This window comes from Panthera leo, chromosome B2 (assembly GCF_018350215.1).
Source record: "Panthera leo isolate Ple1 chromosome B2, P.leo_Ple1_pat1.1, whole genome shotgun sequence".
NCBI lineage: Eukaryota > Metazoa > Chordata > Mammalia > Carnivora > Felidae > Panthera > Panthera leo.
In genome coordinates this window covers 35,339,809-35,356,674 of record NC_056683.1, presented here as the reverse complement: position 1 = coordinate 35,356,674, position 16,866 = coordinate 35,339,809, and positions in this window count along the sequence as shown.

Sequence of the window (16,866 nt, the reverse complement as noted above, 5' to 3'; positions counted from 1 at the left end):
TTTCATTGTACAGATTGCCGTGATTCCCACTTACCAGAGAAACGCGTTAAGAGAGGGTAGGGGACCCGTCCAAGGTCACACAGACAGCCAGAGCCAGAGCTGCGAGTGCGAGCCCATACTTTTCTTTTAACCTTTATGCTTTTCAGTTGCCTGGACGTCAGGCTCTCCTGTGAGGTCCAGCTTGGCATTGGGCATACAGAGTGCCATGAACACGGGGGTTGAACCGTGGTATCAGAGCCCTGGCTGCTCAGTTGGAAGACCAGACTGATTCGGCATGAGACCCAGGCAGTCCTGGTCCCCCTGTGGGATAAGGGAGGCTGCTGTGCCTGCTGAGGGCCCCTCTGGTGATGACAGCCAGAGCCGGTCAGGGCGGATGAACACTGCAGACGAAGGGCGCAGCGCCACCTGCTGGCCAGAAGGACACAATCCATGATGCTGGTGCATAGAGGCAGGGACCCACAGACACACACCTCAGGGACACCATGACAGGCATGCACGTGTCTCCTCCCACTGCACGTGGGCGTCCACATCCACACGTGGATGTCTGGGCCCGTGGGCACGTGGGGGCTCTCAGCCACACAGCCTGGCAGATAGCATTAAATTCACTCATTTACTCCCTCACCAAATGTTCATTGAGATCCGCCAAGCCCACCGTCGCTGCCCCTCAGGATCCTACGGGCTGGGCGATGGTCAACAGACTAGAAACCACAAGGTGATGTAGATAAAGTCTGGGAGTGGTGCACACAGTGAGGTCACGGAGGCAGCCCCTAACCCGTCTGGCCTGGGGCTGGGAGCAGGGAGGGCCTCTCTAGGCCATCCATGGCCCCCTGGGACTTACGTGAGCAGGAGACAGCTGGGTGAAGGAGGCTGTAGCTCATCAGGTCTAAGCTCAGAGATGCGGGAGAGGAGAGCCAGGGCCCTCAGCACAGGGTCGTATACACCGGCCACAGAGCCTGGGCTCTGTCCTCCAGGCAGCGGGAAAGCATGCAAAGTTGTTGGCAAGGGCGCTATGGCCAGATTCTGGGGCTGTGTCATACTGATGTGTTTGTACTAAAGCTTAGGACCTGAGGGTGTCTCAGCTTCTCCTGGGGCCGGGCCTAGGATGTGACCTGTGCCTACGTACTATTTCTTCTTACTGCAGCACTGCCCCCAGACCTGCCTGGGGCTGGGGGGGAAGAGACACCCCCGTTCCCCAGAGAGAAGCCTGTGTCCAGTCTAGAAACGAGTGAGGCAAACAGCAGCCACTGTTAAGTCAGGCATCCGTGCGTGCCTGGTAGATGTCCTTCCTTCACTCCCTAGGCTCTCTGACACAGCACAGAGGGTATGGCCTCTTCCAGAATGTCGCTCCCTATGCCCCCTGGGTACCCCCAATGCCTCTACTAGAGTGTCAGTGCCTCTCTGAGGGGTAGAACTAGAGGGACGAGTTTTGACAGGTGGTGCGTATAGTGGGGAATCTAGAGCCCAGAGGCAGGGTGTTTTGGTGAAAAGGCCTGTGGCGGGGGGGGGGGGGGGGGGGGGGGGGGGGGGGGGGGGGGGGGGGGGGGTGGCTTCCGTGGGGAGAGAGCCTGGGCAGCTGAGCGAAAGGGGAGCAGCGTGAGGACGCCAAGGAGAAGTTGCCAGGTGGTGCCCAAGAGAAAATATTCCAGCTCCCCAGGAGCCTATCTGATGGCTGTGACTTTGTCAATGGCTGGTTCTCCACCAGCCTGGCCCTTGGCCTGGCCCCCCCCCCCCCCCCCCCCCCCCCCCCCCCCACCGGCCTGCGGTTTTCCTCAGTAGAGAAGCAGTGGCAGCTTCCGAGAAACCCCACCAAGACTTTCCTGTCAGGGCAACTCCAAGTTCCTCTTACTGAGGAAGGGGAAGTGGTGGAGTTTCTCCTAAGGGGTTTCAGTTTCTTTCTAAGAAGCCGGAGTGTCCCAACTCCAGGGCTCGGCGGAGGCAGATGTTAAAGGGACAGAGCTTTGGCTCCGGGGGCTTTCCCACCTGGGTTCCAACCAAAGTACATTTGTTGGGGCCTGGTATCGGAAGTTCCAGAAGAGGAAACTGAGGACGTGTGTTTCGCAGGCCCTTTCCCACGGCCCCGCCTTTCTTCCTCTCCAGGGACACAACCCCAAGCCCCCTCGCCGCTCCCACCGTCAGGCACAAACCGTGGCCTGCCTTCCCTCAGGGACACCAGGGTAGGAAACTTATTTCTTCAACCCTCGAAGCCAACTTCTTCTGAGCCCTGCCTCCTCGGGGCCCGGCCGGGCAACTGAAAATCCGGCCCAGATGAAGAACTGACTCCAGCTTAAGGCTGATGCCTGTCCAGGGGATGTGCCCATTTTGGAGGCCCCCTGTTTCATAAGGACAAACTGCGGGAGCCCAGAGAACTGACAGCAGCCTTCTTACGAAGACGCCCTGGCTTGGGGGTGAAGTAAAAGCCCTTCGCATTATTCGAACAATAGCCACCATTGATAGGGAGCGCTTACTGTGTGCCAAGCGTTTTGCATGAATTTCCTCCTGTATTACCCACAATGACCCCCTGACGAAGACACAATCATGATCCCTGAAGTTGAGCCACCTGCCCAGCTCACAGCCCGGGAGCCCATTCTTCCCAGTAGACCTCTTCTCCGAAGGGGGGGGTGGGGGGAAGGAAGAGTAACAGACCCCCAGAGGAGCTGGCTGGGAAGGTCTGACCTCTGGTATCGCAAAGCTTCTCACCACAGCTTGAGCCTCTCTGAGAGGTCGAGAGCAAGCCGTCCAGTTAAAACTGCCTTCCCAGAGCCAACATGGCCGGGGCTGTCCCCAGGGTGGGAGGAACTCCCGTGGCCTCTTTTATTTTCCTCTCACGGGCATCGCTCTTTGCCAATACATACGTTACGGGGACAGTGGGGGGATTCCCCCGAACCGTGATGCTCTTCCGTTCAAAAACATTTGCCTGGAGGGCCGCTGCGGCGTGACAAGGAAACACACAGCTGCTGGTGGCGGAAGGGCCCGACTCAAACGAAAGAGGACCCTCAGCGGGTGGCCAGGTTTCGTCAATAAAGATACAGGAGGCCCACTTAAATTTGATTTTCAGATAAACAACAACATTCGGGATATCCTGACACTAAAAAAAAAAAAAAAAAAAAAAAAAAATTGTTGTTTCTCTGAAATTCAAATTTAACTGGGCATCCTGTTTTGTGTCTAGCAACCCCAGACCCTCAGCACCTGGGGCAAAGCCTTCCCCAAGGTCCCAGCGGGGTGCTGTTGAGAGAGAGAGACACACAGCACAGCTGGGAGAAAAACACTGACCTGGGCGGAAAGCAAACCTGGGATTGTCAATGGTCAGAGAAGGGCGGAAACACGCTGCTTACAGTGTGAGCAATCTCAAAATCTCCCTCTCAACCTAGGGCCGAGTGCTGCGTTCAAGTTCCACAAAAATGCACGGGTGGTCCGGAAGAAGACTCTCTTTCCTCTGGGCCCCGGTTTTCTCATCTCTGTAATGGGGGGAGGTTTGGATGCCATGATGGCTAAGGATTTCCTAGCCCTTGGCTTTTCCAGCCCAGGGGAAATCTGCTGGAAGCAAGGGGAGGTGCCAGCTCACCAAGGAACAGGTTTAAAGAGGAGGAAGATGCTTGGAAAAGGGCGGCCTCTTACCCTACAGCCCCGGAAGGAGATTGGGGCATTGTGACTGGACATTGGGTGCCTGGGGGCTGCTCCTGGGTCGGGCACACCCAGTACCCACTGGACCTCCTTAGAAGGGGCCCTAGGGACCCCCCACGGCTGCATCAATCGCTACGGTGCCCAGGACCAGCCAGCTTTTCAAACATCCATGGAGACACTTGAGCCACAGTGGGGCCGGTTACTAGCTCCCAAGAGCATATTATAAAGACGAAACGATTAAATGTCTACAAAAGGTTAACTAGACAATTGCGACTCAGCTTCTATAGTTTATGCAGATGATACGTGACGTGGCCAGTGGGTGGATCTGAGTACTTCTGAGGGACGTGGCCTTTGAGAGGAAGAATGCCCAGAGGCCTTTAAAGCCCCACAAAGGGCAGTCTCTGGGATGTGGTGACCATGCATTCCCCCCAGACCAGCAACCGTATTCCAGGATCTGATGGCAGCGTGGGGTGAACTTCAGCAGCCAGAATCTCTGGGCATACAGGTGGTGGGCAGGTCTGGGAAGGGCCCCTCCGAAAGGACTGTCAGGGTCCCAAGTGGTCCCTGGAGAGGGGACTGGTGAGACTGTGCCGTGGCCTCAGGGCCAGGCTGCCGCTCCACGCAGGGCTGCAGCCTTGACGGGGAACTGGAGGCCATCTCTCGAGCCAGGTCCCGGGTGCACCTCGGGCCGGCAGGGCACTGGGATTACTTCTGGGCCTGCTGGAAAGCGGGGGTGCTACCGTGCGGCCAACAGCAGTGGACCTGAGCGGCTGCAGGTGCCCAGTAATCGCCGTCAACTCCACACCTCACAGCTATCACCAGGAGATAAGGGTCTTCGCTGCAGACGACGGACATGTTCTCCGTCTTCCGTAAACGTGTATCTCTGGGGAACTTGGTGTGTTGGTTTGCTAGGGCTGCCATAACAGAGTACCACCGCCAAGTGGTTTAAACACCAGAAATGAATTTTCTTGCCGTCCTGCGGCTAGAATTTTCTTACCATCCGCCCCTTAGAATGAGGTGTTAGCGGGGTTGGTTGGCTTCCCTCCATGCCCATCCGTGTCCTCATCGCATCGTTTTCTAAGGACACCACCAGTCGTGTTGGATTGGGGCCCACCCATCTGACCTCATTTTACCTTAATTGCCTCTTTATTTATTTATTTTAAGCTTTATTTATTTTGAGAGAGAGAGAGAGAAAGAGAAAAAGAGCATACGTGGGGGAAGGATAGAGAGAGAAGGAGAGACAGAATCCCAAGCAGGCTCCGCGCTATCAGCACGGAGCCCCGACGTGAGGCTCGAACCCGCAAACCGTGAGATCATGACCTGCGCCGAAACTAAGAGTCGGATGCTTCACCGACTGAGCCACCCGGGCGCCCCAACACTTGGCGATTTTTAACCTACGATGGACGTGAAAACAGTGTGCTCAATGTGCTGACTCTGGAAATGGAGTTTGGAGACTCATCCCAAGATCACAGCTCAGGGATGACCACCTTCCTCTAGAGATCCTGGGACCTCCTCTGCCTACCAGTTTTGATCAGGAGTAGTTTGAGGACAGCTTCCGGACGCGGCCCCCACTGGCCAGTGGGCTGGGAAGGGGTCAACGTCGTGACCAGATTCGAGGACTTCTTAGCAGGGTGGGCTGCTTTCTCTACCCGATGAAGGTCCGGTGATCTTTGCCCTTGAAGAACTGTCCTCTTTAAAAAACAAAGTTGCAAATTCTCTACCCAGAGCTGCTATGTATAGGATCATCCATGAATCTTTACAAAAAAAACAATAGAGAGACAAACTTTTAGCCTTTGTATTTTTCCGAAAGTAGCACAGGTTTGTTTTTGAAAACACAGATGAAAAAGGAGAAAACAAAATTAACGAGTCAGACCTCCCAGAGATTACCACTGTTAACATTTCTCAATCTGTATCTATCCGTGTGTCTTGATCTACATCTCCCTCTATGTTTGTATGGTTACATTTACTTTAAAGATAAGATTAAGTAGTACCATTTCATAACTTCTTATCAATTACTATATCATGATCACTTCACCGGGCACAGAATTATTCTCTCCGGCACCATTTTCTTTTCTTTTCTTTTCTTTTCTTTTCTTTTCTTTTCTTTTCTTTTTCTCTTCTCTTTTCTTTTCTTTTTCCTTTTCTTTTCTTTTCTCTTTTCTTCTCTTTTCTTTTCTTTTTCCTTTTCTTTTCTCTTTTCTTTTCTTTCCTTTCCTTTCCTTTCTCTCCTTTTCTTCTCTTCTCTTCTCTTTTCTTTTTCCTTTCCTTTCCTTTCCTTTCCTTTTCTTTCCTTTCCTTTTCTTGTCTTTTCTTGTTCAGAGAGAGAGCATGCAAGCGGCGGAGGGGGCAGAGGGAAAGAGAGAGAGAGAGAAAGAGAGAGAGAATCCCAAGCAGGCTCTGGGCTAAGCAGGGAGGCTCCCACGACCCTGGGACTATGACCAAGTGGAAATCAAGAGTTGGACACTCAACCGACTGAGCTACCCAGGTGCCCCTCCACCACCATTTGTGATGGTGGCACAGTATGAGAGTGTCATAAGCTATGCAATAAACTTCCTATTGCTGAATACTTGGGTTGTTTACCATTTGCATGTATTAAAGTTTATTTTTTCAAGCAATCTCTACACCCGACATGGGGCTTGAACTCACGACCCCAAGACCAAGAATCACACGCTCCTCCAACTGAACCAGCCAGGAGCCCCACCATTTTCACGATAGTAAATGAAGTGACAGCACCCTCACAGCTAAATCTGTGCCATGATTATTTACTAAGGATAAATTCCTAGAAGTGAAACTTCTGTGTTGAAGAGAAAGCACTATTTAAACATTTTAAACTTTTTTTTGGATATATTCGTACGTTTCAAATTTCAAAGGCATTTCCCCACCTCCGTTCTCGAGATATTTTGCATGTATATAAATTATACATATGTATATAGTATATGTGTATGTATATATACACACACAAGTATAAAATACAGGTGTATTCTCTATACACCTATAGAGAATACATCCTCTATATACTATTTTGTACTTTGCATTTTTCACCTAACATATTATCTTGGAGGACTTCCCATGTCAGTACCTAAAGAGCTTCTTCAGGGTGTCTGGGTGGCTCAGTCAGGTAAGGGTCTGACTTGGGCTTAGGTCATCATCTCGCGGTCTGTGAGTTCAAGCCACGCTTCTGGCTCTGTGCTGATAGCTCAGAGCAGCCTGGGGCCTGCTTTGGATTCTGTGCATCCCTCTATCTCTGCCCCTCCCCCCACTCACGCTCTGTCTCTCTCTCCCTCTCAAAAAATAAATAAACATTAAATTTTTTTTTTTTTAAAAAGGGGGCTTCTTCATTTTTTTTTCTTCATTTTTTTTTAACAACTGAGTAGTATTTCATTGTAGGCATGTACTATAATCAACTTAAATAGTCCCCTCTTGATGGACATATAGGTTGTTGTATTAATTATATATGGCTGTATAACAAATCACCCCAAAACATAGCGACAAGAGACAACAATAAAAATTTATTTTTTTCTTAGGTTTTCTGTCGATCAGAACTTTGAGAAGGACTGAGCTGGATGGTTCTCACTTGTGGTCTTTCAGGAGGCCACGGTCAGATGTTGGCTGGGGCTGCAGTCATCTGAAGGAAAGTCCATTTCTGAAGTTACTCACTCATGTAACCGGCAAAGTAGTTCCAGCTGAGGGCTGGCTGCCTCAGTTCCTCTAAGGATGGACCTTTCTAAGGAGCTGCTTAGTGCATCCTGGTGACATGGCAGCTGACTTTCGCAACGTGAGTCTGGCCAAGGAGCCAAGGTGGAAGCTGCAATGCCTTTTACAACCTAGCCTTGTGAAGTCACACCCCTTCACTGTATTCTATTGTATTCTGTTGGTTATGGCAACTACATAGGTTTGTCCAGGTTCCAGAGGAAATGGGATCAGTGCTTCCATCTTCAGAAAATATAATCTGCCATACACCATTTCCAATATTTTGTTATTACAAAAAAAGTGTTGGTGAATACATTTTAAAGACCTTTGATATGGATTACCATATTCCCTCTAGAAAGTTGTACCAATTTGGCCTCCCACTAGTGGCGTTTGGGAAAGCCCATTTCTTCACCTCCTTACGACTACATAGCTTATCTTTTAAAAATCTTTAGGGGTGCCTGGGTGGCTCAGTCGGTTAAGCAGCCGACCAGCTCGGGTCATGATCTCACGGTCCGTGGGTTCGAGCCCCGCATCAGGCTCTGTGCTGACAGCTCAGAGCCTGGAGCCTGTTTCAGATTCTGTGTCTCCCTCTCTCTGGCCCTCCCCCGTTCATGCTCTGTCTCTCTCTGTCTCAAAAATAAGTAAACGTTAAAAAAAAAAAAAAAATTTAAAAATCTTTGCCAATTTGATATGTAAGAAATGGTACCTCATTGTTGTAAAATATTCTTATTAAGAAAGTGAAAGACCTAATTTTGAGTATCGCTATCTGTTGGGGCTGCCATAACAACCTACCATGAACTGGGTTGCTCAAACAACCTAAGTTTATTTTCTCATAGTTCTGGAGCCTGCGAGTCTGTGATTAAGGTGTCAGCAGGGTTTGGTTTCTCTTGAGGCCCCCCTCCTTGACTTGCAGTCAACTTCTCTCTATGTCCTCCCTTGACTTATTCCCTGTGTATATCATCCCTGATGTCTCTTCCTCTTTTTATAAGTTCTATTGGATTGGGGCTCACTTTTTTAATTTTTTATTTATTTTTTAGAGACAGAGAGAGAGAGTGCATGCACAAGTGGGAGAGAGGGGCAGATGGACAGAGGGAGGGAAGGAGAGAGAGACAGAGAGAGAGAGAGAGAGAGAGAGAGAGAGAGAGAGAGAATCTCAAGCGGGCTCCACACTTAGTGTGGAGCCCGGTGTGGGGCTTGATCCCACAACCCTGGGATCATGACCTGAGCCATAATCAGGAGTTGGATGCTCAACTGACCGAACCACCCAGGTGCCCTCAGGGCTCACTCTTATGACCTCATTTAATTTTAATTAGCTCTTTAAAAGCCCTGTTTCCAAATATAGTCACATGGGGGAATTAGGGTTTCAACAGATGAATTTGGCAGTGGGGGGACACAATTCAGTCCATAATAGTATCCCTACTGACTTGCTGAGCAATCTTGGGACAGTAATATATCTTTCTGTGCCTCAGTCTCCTCACACGTTTAATGAAGATATGGCACATTCATTCTTCCTCTTCCTCACTGGATTGTCATGACATGAAATTAAATAGCACATGGGAAGATGAACATAATTATTAACACATAAGATACTTGTAATTCTGGGTCTCACAATTCTGAGTTTGCCTAACAGGAGAGACCCTTTGTAGACTCACATAGTAAATTCATAGGGTAAAGGGATGTATAAGCTATCTGATGCTGTGTAACAAACCATCCCAAAACTGAATGACTTTCTTGCAGGTCTGTGAGTTGGCTGGGTGGTTCTTCTTCTGGTCTTATTCGTGTAGCTGCAGTCTGCTTACTGCTCAGCTCACTTGGGTGGTCTAGACCTGCTGGGCTGGGATGCCTAAACCTTTCTCTCCCTGGGGTCTTTCATGCTGGGCTTCTTCACATGATACTAGAAACATTCCAAAAGACAGGGGTGGGGCTAATTCCGTTGGGGGCCGTTATTGTAACAATTCTCTACAAAGTCCATACGGTGGGTCAGCATGTCCCACACATGCACCTAGAGACCAATGAGCTATGGCCTCACTCTTGGCAACAATCTGGTGCCTGCCAACTTGTTTCTAACTCTGTTCTCAGCCAGTCCAGCTCCAAAGCTCTGCCCATTGGCTGTGTCTTTGGTTTGGGGCCCTGTGTATGCTCTTTGGCCTTGCTGATGCATCTGAAGACTTTGATTTGGATTATCTTTTAAACTTTTTTTTTAATGTTTATTTATTTATTTTTGAGAGAGTGTGTGAGCAGGAGAGGTGCAGAGAAAGAGGGAGACAGAGAACCTCAAGCAGGCTCCGTGCTGTCAGCCCAGGGCCCAATGAAGGGCTTGAACCTCTGAACAGTGAGTTCATAACCTGAGCCAAAAACAAGAGTCAGATGGTTAACTGACTGGGTGACCTAGGCACCCCTGGATTATCTCCTAGCCTTCCTGCTCCTGACCGCACCCTACTCTGCTTCCTGGAACTCCCAGCCCAGCCCAGCACCCTCAGCTGCACCTTTAGCTGAACTGCTGTCTCCCCTGGGGAAGTTTATATACCACCAGAGGATTCTCTTGACCAATTCCTGGAAAACTGCTTAATGCATGTGAAAGTACAAAATATTTCTTTTCCCTTTTATTCACCCCAAACTAATAAGCTCCAATAATGCAGGCCTTTGAGAAATTCCACAATTTGTGTTCCACATTTTAGTCACTTTGTGTGTGTGTGTGTGTGTTTGTTTTTGTTTTGTTTGGTTTTGGTTTTTTTGGTCTCTCACACATGTCCTTTAGAACTCATGAATTATTAACTCTTTTGCACTGTTGGTGGGAATGCAAACTGGTGCAGCTGCTCTGGAAAACAGTATCGAGGTTCCTCAAAAAACTAAAAATAGAATTACCCTATGACCCAGCAATAGCACTACTAGGAATTTATCCAAAGGATACAGGAGTGCTGATTCACAGGGGCACATGTACCCCAATGTTTATAACAGCGCTATCAACAATAACCAAATTACGGAAAGAGCCAAATGTCCATCCACTGATGAATGGATAAAGAAGATGTGGTTTATATACACAATGGAATACTACTTGGCAATGAGAAAGAATGAAACCCTGCCATTTGCAACAGCGTGGGTGGAACTGGAGGGTATTATGCTAAGTGAAATAAATCAGTCAGAGAAAGACAGATATATGTTTTCACGCACATGTGGAATTTGAGAAACTTAACAGAAGACCGTGGGGGAAGGGAAGGGGAAAAAATAGTTTCAAACAGAGAGGGAGGCAAACCGTAAGAGATTCTTAAATACAGAGAACAAACTGAGGGTTGACAGGGGAGGGGCGGGGGAGAGGAGAAAAACGGGTGATGGGCATTGAGGAGGGCACTTGTTGGGACGGGCACTGGGTGTTGTATGTAAGTGATGAATCATAGGGATCTACTCCCAAAGCCACGAGCACACTGTGCACACTGTAAGCTAACTTGACAATAAATTATATTAAAAAAAAAAAAAAGGAATCTCAATCAAGTAAGAAGACACCTACTCCTATAACTAAACAGCAGTCCAGAGTCTAAGGGGAAAAAAAGTCAATAGAAAATCTTGTGCAGCCAATGGATTCTAAGAGACATATTCAGTTCTATGTTTCTGTTGTTCTTAAAAATCCCTGCATTGCATTCTATTTTGTGCTCTTTAACTTCTCAATGAAGTACAACTAGACTTAAAAAAAAAAAAAAAGAACTCATGAATTATTGAGAATATAAACGTGTGATATTGTCATTGATAAGGGCTACAAAAGGAAAAGATAATACCAATAAGACCAATATACAAACCCAGGATGGTTTGGGTAGGCTGTGAAAAGTTACATGAATCATATTTGCCTAATTGAATCATTTTTTTTAAAGAAATATCTTTTCAACTTTTTAAACATTAGTTTATTATTGAGGGACAGAGAGAGACAGAGAATGAGCAGGGGAGGGGCCAAGAGATGGGGAGACACAGAATCCGAAGCAGGCTCCAGGCTCCGAGCTGTCAGCACAGAGCCTGACGCGGGGCTCGAACCCACGAACCACGAGATCATGACCTGGGCTGAAGTTGGACACTCAACCGACAGAGCCACCCAGGAGCGCCCCGAATCGTATTTTTTGATGTAGTAGCAGGACTAGCTGCCTAAGGACCCTCAGAGAGCTGTAAGGCAGAGCATAGAATTATTTGATAATAGGGGCACCTGGGCGGCTCAGTCGGTTAAGCGTCCGACTTCGGCTCAGGTCGTGATCTTGCGGTTTAGTGAGTTCGAACCCCACCTCGGGTTCTGTGCTGCAGCCTGGAGCCAGCTTCTGATTCTGTCTCCCTCTCTCTCTGTCTCTCCCCCGCTTGCTCTCCGTCTCTCTCTCTCTCTCTCTCAAAAATAAACATTAAAAAAAATTTTTAAGAATTATTTGGCAATAAAATTTGGATTTTATGTAAACCAAGTTTTTGTAAGGGGCAGCGTTTTGGTAAAGATACGGCCGATTGTTAAAATGATTCCAGTCTCCCTGAAAAGCCTGGGAAATAGGGGCCCAGCAGAGAATAAAGGAGGAGAAGTCACTCCCCGAGCACCTCCGCATCTGAGAAGGAGCTTACTGGGCGCCACAAGCACTGGGCCCACTGAGGCACAGAAGCCTTCCGAGAAGCCAGAGAGAACATGAAAATGGGAAAAGAGAACCATATGCTAATCGTCCACTCATGTCCTCAGCCCTTTACGGCCTTTGAAACCCTTTTACACCCATGATATCTTTTGACCCTGAAACAAGCCTATTAATACGCAGTGCACGTGTTGGTCATCCTGTTTTATGAATGAGGAAGGAAGCTGGGGCCTGCAGACTGAAGTCACAAGGGAGTGACAGAACCAGGACTCAACATCATGTTTTTAAAATTCGAAATCTGATGTGCTTATTGCTGCTTCCCAGAGAGGTCACAGAGCCTCTGCGACCAGTTCTGCTTCCCCACCGTGTGATGTGGGGCAAGTGGCTGAATCTCTCTGCGCCTCCTTATTCTCGTCTGTACAATGGACTCGTGTAAGGATTACATGAGCTGATACGTGGAAAGCACACAGTAAGTGCTCTTTAAACGTTAGCTCTTGGGAGGGCGCCTGGGTGGCTCATTCGGTGAAGCGTCCAACTTCAGCTCAGGTCATGATCTCTCGGTCCATGAGTTCGAGCCCCGCGTCGGGCTCTGGGCTGACAGCTCGGAGCCTGGAGCCTGCTTCGGATTCTGTGTCTCCCTCTCTCTCCGCCCCTCCCCCAGTCACACTCTGTCTCTGTGTCTCAAAAAATGAATAATGATCGGGCATCTGGGCCACCCTTGAGGGCTGTAAGCTCAAGACACGGGCAGGTGGGCTCAGGGTGCCAGGCTGGGTGTCCAATGGCGAAGATGAACAACCAGCTCTTTTTTCAGGGGGCGGAGGGCTGAGAGGGGCCGATTTGCCGATTTCCATGGTGAGTTCTCCCACTGTGACCAGTTTCGAGGAGCGGGGTCCTGGGGTCCAGCCATGGGAGAGAGGCAGGCAGCAGTAAGGAAAAGGCCAAGGGATGAGGCCACAGTCAGAGTTAGGAGCATCTCATCCTGGTCCCTGAGAGAGTCCACAGGAGTGCCACGTGGCCTTGCACATGTCATTTCACGTCTTTGACCTCCAGGCACCTCAGTGGAAGAAAAAGAGCACGTGGCCTGACAGAGCTAGTGTGAATCCAGGCCAGAGGATAGGTTTTGAGCACTCACTCAAAACATAAGAGAGTCCTAGAACTTTTATGAGAGTCTATAGAGCTCTCTCTGCCAAGTTCTGGGGTGCAGGGATGAATAAAAGAGGGTCAGTGCTGGGGAAGGGCAGGCGTGAAGGTTCTAGAACTGCATCAGTGTGGCCATAGCAACGATTAGTAAGTACGGTGACTGCCTTGCCGTATCTGAGCCTCACAATTCATCCCAACGGTCCGAGGACGGACTGTGGGCCAGAGGCTGGGAAACATGGTGAACAAGAGACAAAGTCCCTGCCCTCCAGGAACTTACGTTTTCAGTGGTGGAGATAGATACCAGTCTTAATGCAAACTGGATAGAGCAGTATAGCTTTGGTGTGATGGAAGGAACGAAGCAGTGTCGAGAGATGACCGGCTCAGGAACCGGTCCTGCCCTTTCGGAGTGAGCTGTCTATCAGAATCACCATCAAGCTTTAAAAGTCTGATGCCACAGCCCCAGCCAAACTCAGGGCTTCTTATTTGAGCTTGGGGTGCAGCCTGGGCATTGGGAGTGTTTCAAAAGATTCCCAAGTGATTTTAATGACCTAGACACTGAGCTCCCTTAGAGCCAGGACTTTGATTTTTTTCAACTTTTTATCCCGGATCCTCCATAAATACGGGCATCACAGCATACGGAGGCAGACAGAGCAGGAGGAAAGAGCTGATACCTGCGAATGCCTGTAATAATCACGGGTGGCCCGTCACTGTTCTGAATGCCGGACACGTATCCATTCAGCTGACACCTCAGTCCCTAGAGAGGTAGGACCATGGTTATCCCTCCTTTGACAGGTGAGGAAACCCCCACACCACGGAGTGGCGAAGCCTCGCCCAAGACAACGCAGCCCGTAAGTGGCAGAGCTGTGTGGTGGCCCGGACCCATTAATCCCTGGGAGATACTGCCCCCTAGTGCTAGCTGGGGTCAGACTTTGGAATCCGGTGGGTCTGGGTCTGAATTTGAATACATTCGTTACTCCCTGGCTGGGTGACCGCGGACAGGTTATTCAGTCTTGCTCATCCGTAAAACGTGGTCGCTTGAAACAATGCCAAAAGGCCGTTACGGAATGAAGTGAGATGATGCGGGCCGAGTGCTCACCACATCCTAAAATAATAACGCTAGCAATGACGAACATTGGCAGAAATGAATGAGTGAATGAATGAATGCCATTCCTGGAGCCCCAGCGTGCTGGCAGCAACGCCACTTCCTTGTGCCTGCGGAAGGGAGATTTCCCAGAAGGGGAGGCCTTCCAGCTGGCTCGGGGTCCACCAGGCCCTCCAGAGATGCCCTCGCCCTGACACCCGCCAGCCTTCTCTCTTCCCTCTGAGTTCTCCCGCCAGGGTGGGGGTGCATGGGCACCAGAGCTCCCAGACTGCTGGGGAACCTCCAGCTTTTTAGAGGTAGGGACCTTTCGTAGAAGAAATCACCCGCCAGCCTTCTCTCTTCCCTCTGAGTTCTCCCGCCAGGGTGGGGGTGCATGGGCACCAGAGCTCCCAGACTGCTGGGGAACCTCCAGCTTTTTAGAGGTAGGGACCTTTCGTAGAAGAAATTCAAAGCCCTCGGAGCCTCTGCCGCCTGACAGCCAGAGCCTGGGATGCACAGTGTCAGCGGGTGAGAAATCCAGGGTGAGGAGATGCCAGGAGAGGTCAAGGGCTGCCCAGGTCACAGGGGGCCATTTGGGTTCCCAGGGGACAACCCTCTCAGTGTCCATGGCTTTCCAGTGGGACCCCCGAGTTCTTCCAAGTCCAGGCCCTCCCCTGCCCTCTGGTCCTTCCACGTTTCCATGACCCCACACTCGTTCGTGGCCTAACAAGTGATCCCCTTCTCACTGGGTGCTCCCAGGTAGTGCTTCCCTGAGGCCACTCAGCCCCTGGGCTCTGGCACTGATGTCTTAGCAACCCTGCGTAGCAGGTTGGGTTGGGCCCCTGGAGAAGAACAGGTGAGTCTTCCTTTGTTCCTTCCTTTATGTTCCTCTTAACATGGGAAACCACTTTTGTCTTGGGATTATAGAAGCGATATGCGGTAGTGAAAAAAATCCAAATCCACAGAAGCACCTAAAGAAGAAAGCAAATCAACCACTCCTGCAGTATATTGGGTAGCCCTTAAAATGTTGCAGATATAAAACATCTCCATCCAAGCAGGACTGGAATGTTCCACCGCACAATGGTTGGGAATGCTGCCTCCGCTACCCCATGTTATGTGCCCACAAACAAATTATTCAACCAAAGAAGCCGTGGTTTTCTCATCTGTAAAATGAGGATCCAAGTTAGCACCTACTTCTAATATTATTAAGAATCAGGGCGCGCCTGGGTGGCTCAGTCAGTTGAGCATCCGATTTCAGCTCAGGTCGTGATCTCAAGGTTGGTGGTTTCGAGCCCCACATGGGTCTTTGGGCTGATGGGTGGGGAGCCTGCTTGGGATTCTCTGTCTCCCTCTCTCTCTGCCTCTCCCCCGCTCACACGCTCTCTTTCTTTCTCAAAAACAAATAAACATTAAAAAAAAAAAAAGGAGAAAACAGAAGAATCGAATGAAATAATCGCCTCCAAGGCCTTAGCACAGTGCTTGACACACAGTGAGCGTTTAAAAGTGTTCGATCCTTCTGTGGTTGTTCCTTGCTTAACGCATCCCGGCGGTCTTCCCAAGGCAGCACATTGACATTTAAGCCTTCCCTTCCAACAGCCGCATGGTTCGCTGCATGGTTACAGCAGCTTGTCTGAGTCCCTCTGGATGGGCATAAGTTTATGGGCAAAGGTCTCCCCATTTGGATGGGTTATTTCTGTAGTCTTCAGTTTGGGAGAACTATTGTAAATCATGTCCATGAATCCTGTCGCACTGGCCTGTCTCCTTGCGGTAAATTCTCAGAATTGTAAACGTAGGTCAAAAGGTTAAAATGTTGGGATGTGCAGGGCTCAGGACTTGGACCTCTTCCTTCTGTTTCACGCATGCTTTGGTAGTCTTTTTTTTTTTCTTTTAAGTTTATTTACTTATTTTGAGACAGAGAGAGAGAAGATGTGTGCACAAGCGGGGGGTGGGCAGAGAGTAAGAGAGAGAATGCCAAGCATGTTCCGCGATGTCAGCGCAGATCCCAACTTGGGGCTCGAACTCACCAACTGTGAGATCATGACCTGAGCTGAAATCAAGAGTCGGACGCTCAACCGCCTGAGCCACTCAGGCGCCCCTGTTTGATGTACACTTTGACCCCCATCTCTGGGTTGACAGCTCCCACGTTTACATCCCCAGTCCAGACCTGGTACCCGGGCTCAGGCACGCCACCACTGGACGTGGCCAGGAGTGGGTGCCTCAGCTATGACTTGTCCACGTCAGAGATCTGATGTGCTGCTGCTCCCTGACCCGCCGCTTCCACGGCTTTCTTATCTCAGTCAACAGGAGCTCCGTCCTCCATGCTGTCAGGTCAGAGGTCTCACTCAGTGTCACCTTTGGCTCCTTCCGCCTCTCTCACCACGTTCACCCTGTGAGGGAATCTCTGCTCTACCTTCAGAATAAATCCAGAATCCAGTCCCTTCTCATCGCCTCTCTAACCGGGGGTCGGCGTCACAGCCTCTAAACTGTTTCCACCCTCGCCACATTCAGTCTGTCACAACAAGCAGCAGGGGGGAGTCTGTTAAATCAGATGCCCCGCCCCCTAACGACTCTCCATCTCACTCAGCCCTTGGAGGGCCCCCACATCTGCCTCCCCTGACCTCACCTTTAGTTTAGGGATGATCTGACTATGATCTGATGTCTTCTCTTAGTTCCTTCCTGCCCACTCTGCTCCAGACATCCTGACCTCCTCACTGTTCTTCACATGTGCCAGGCAGGCTCCCACCTCAGGAC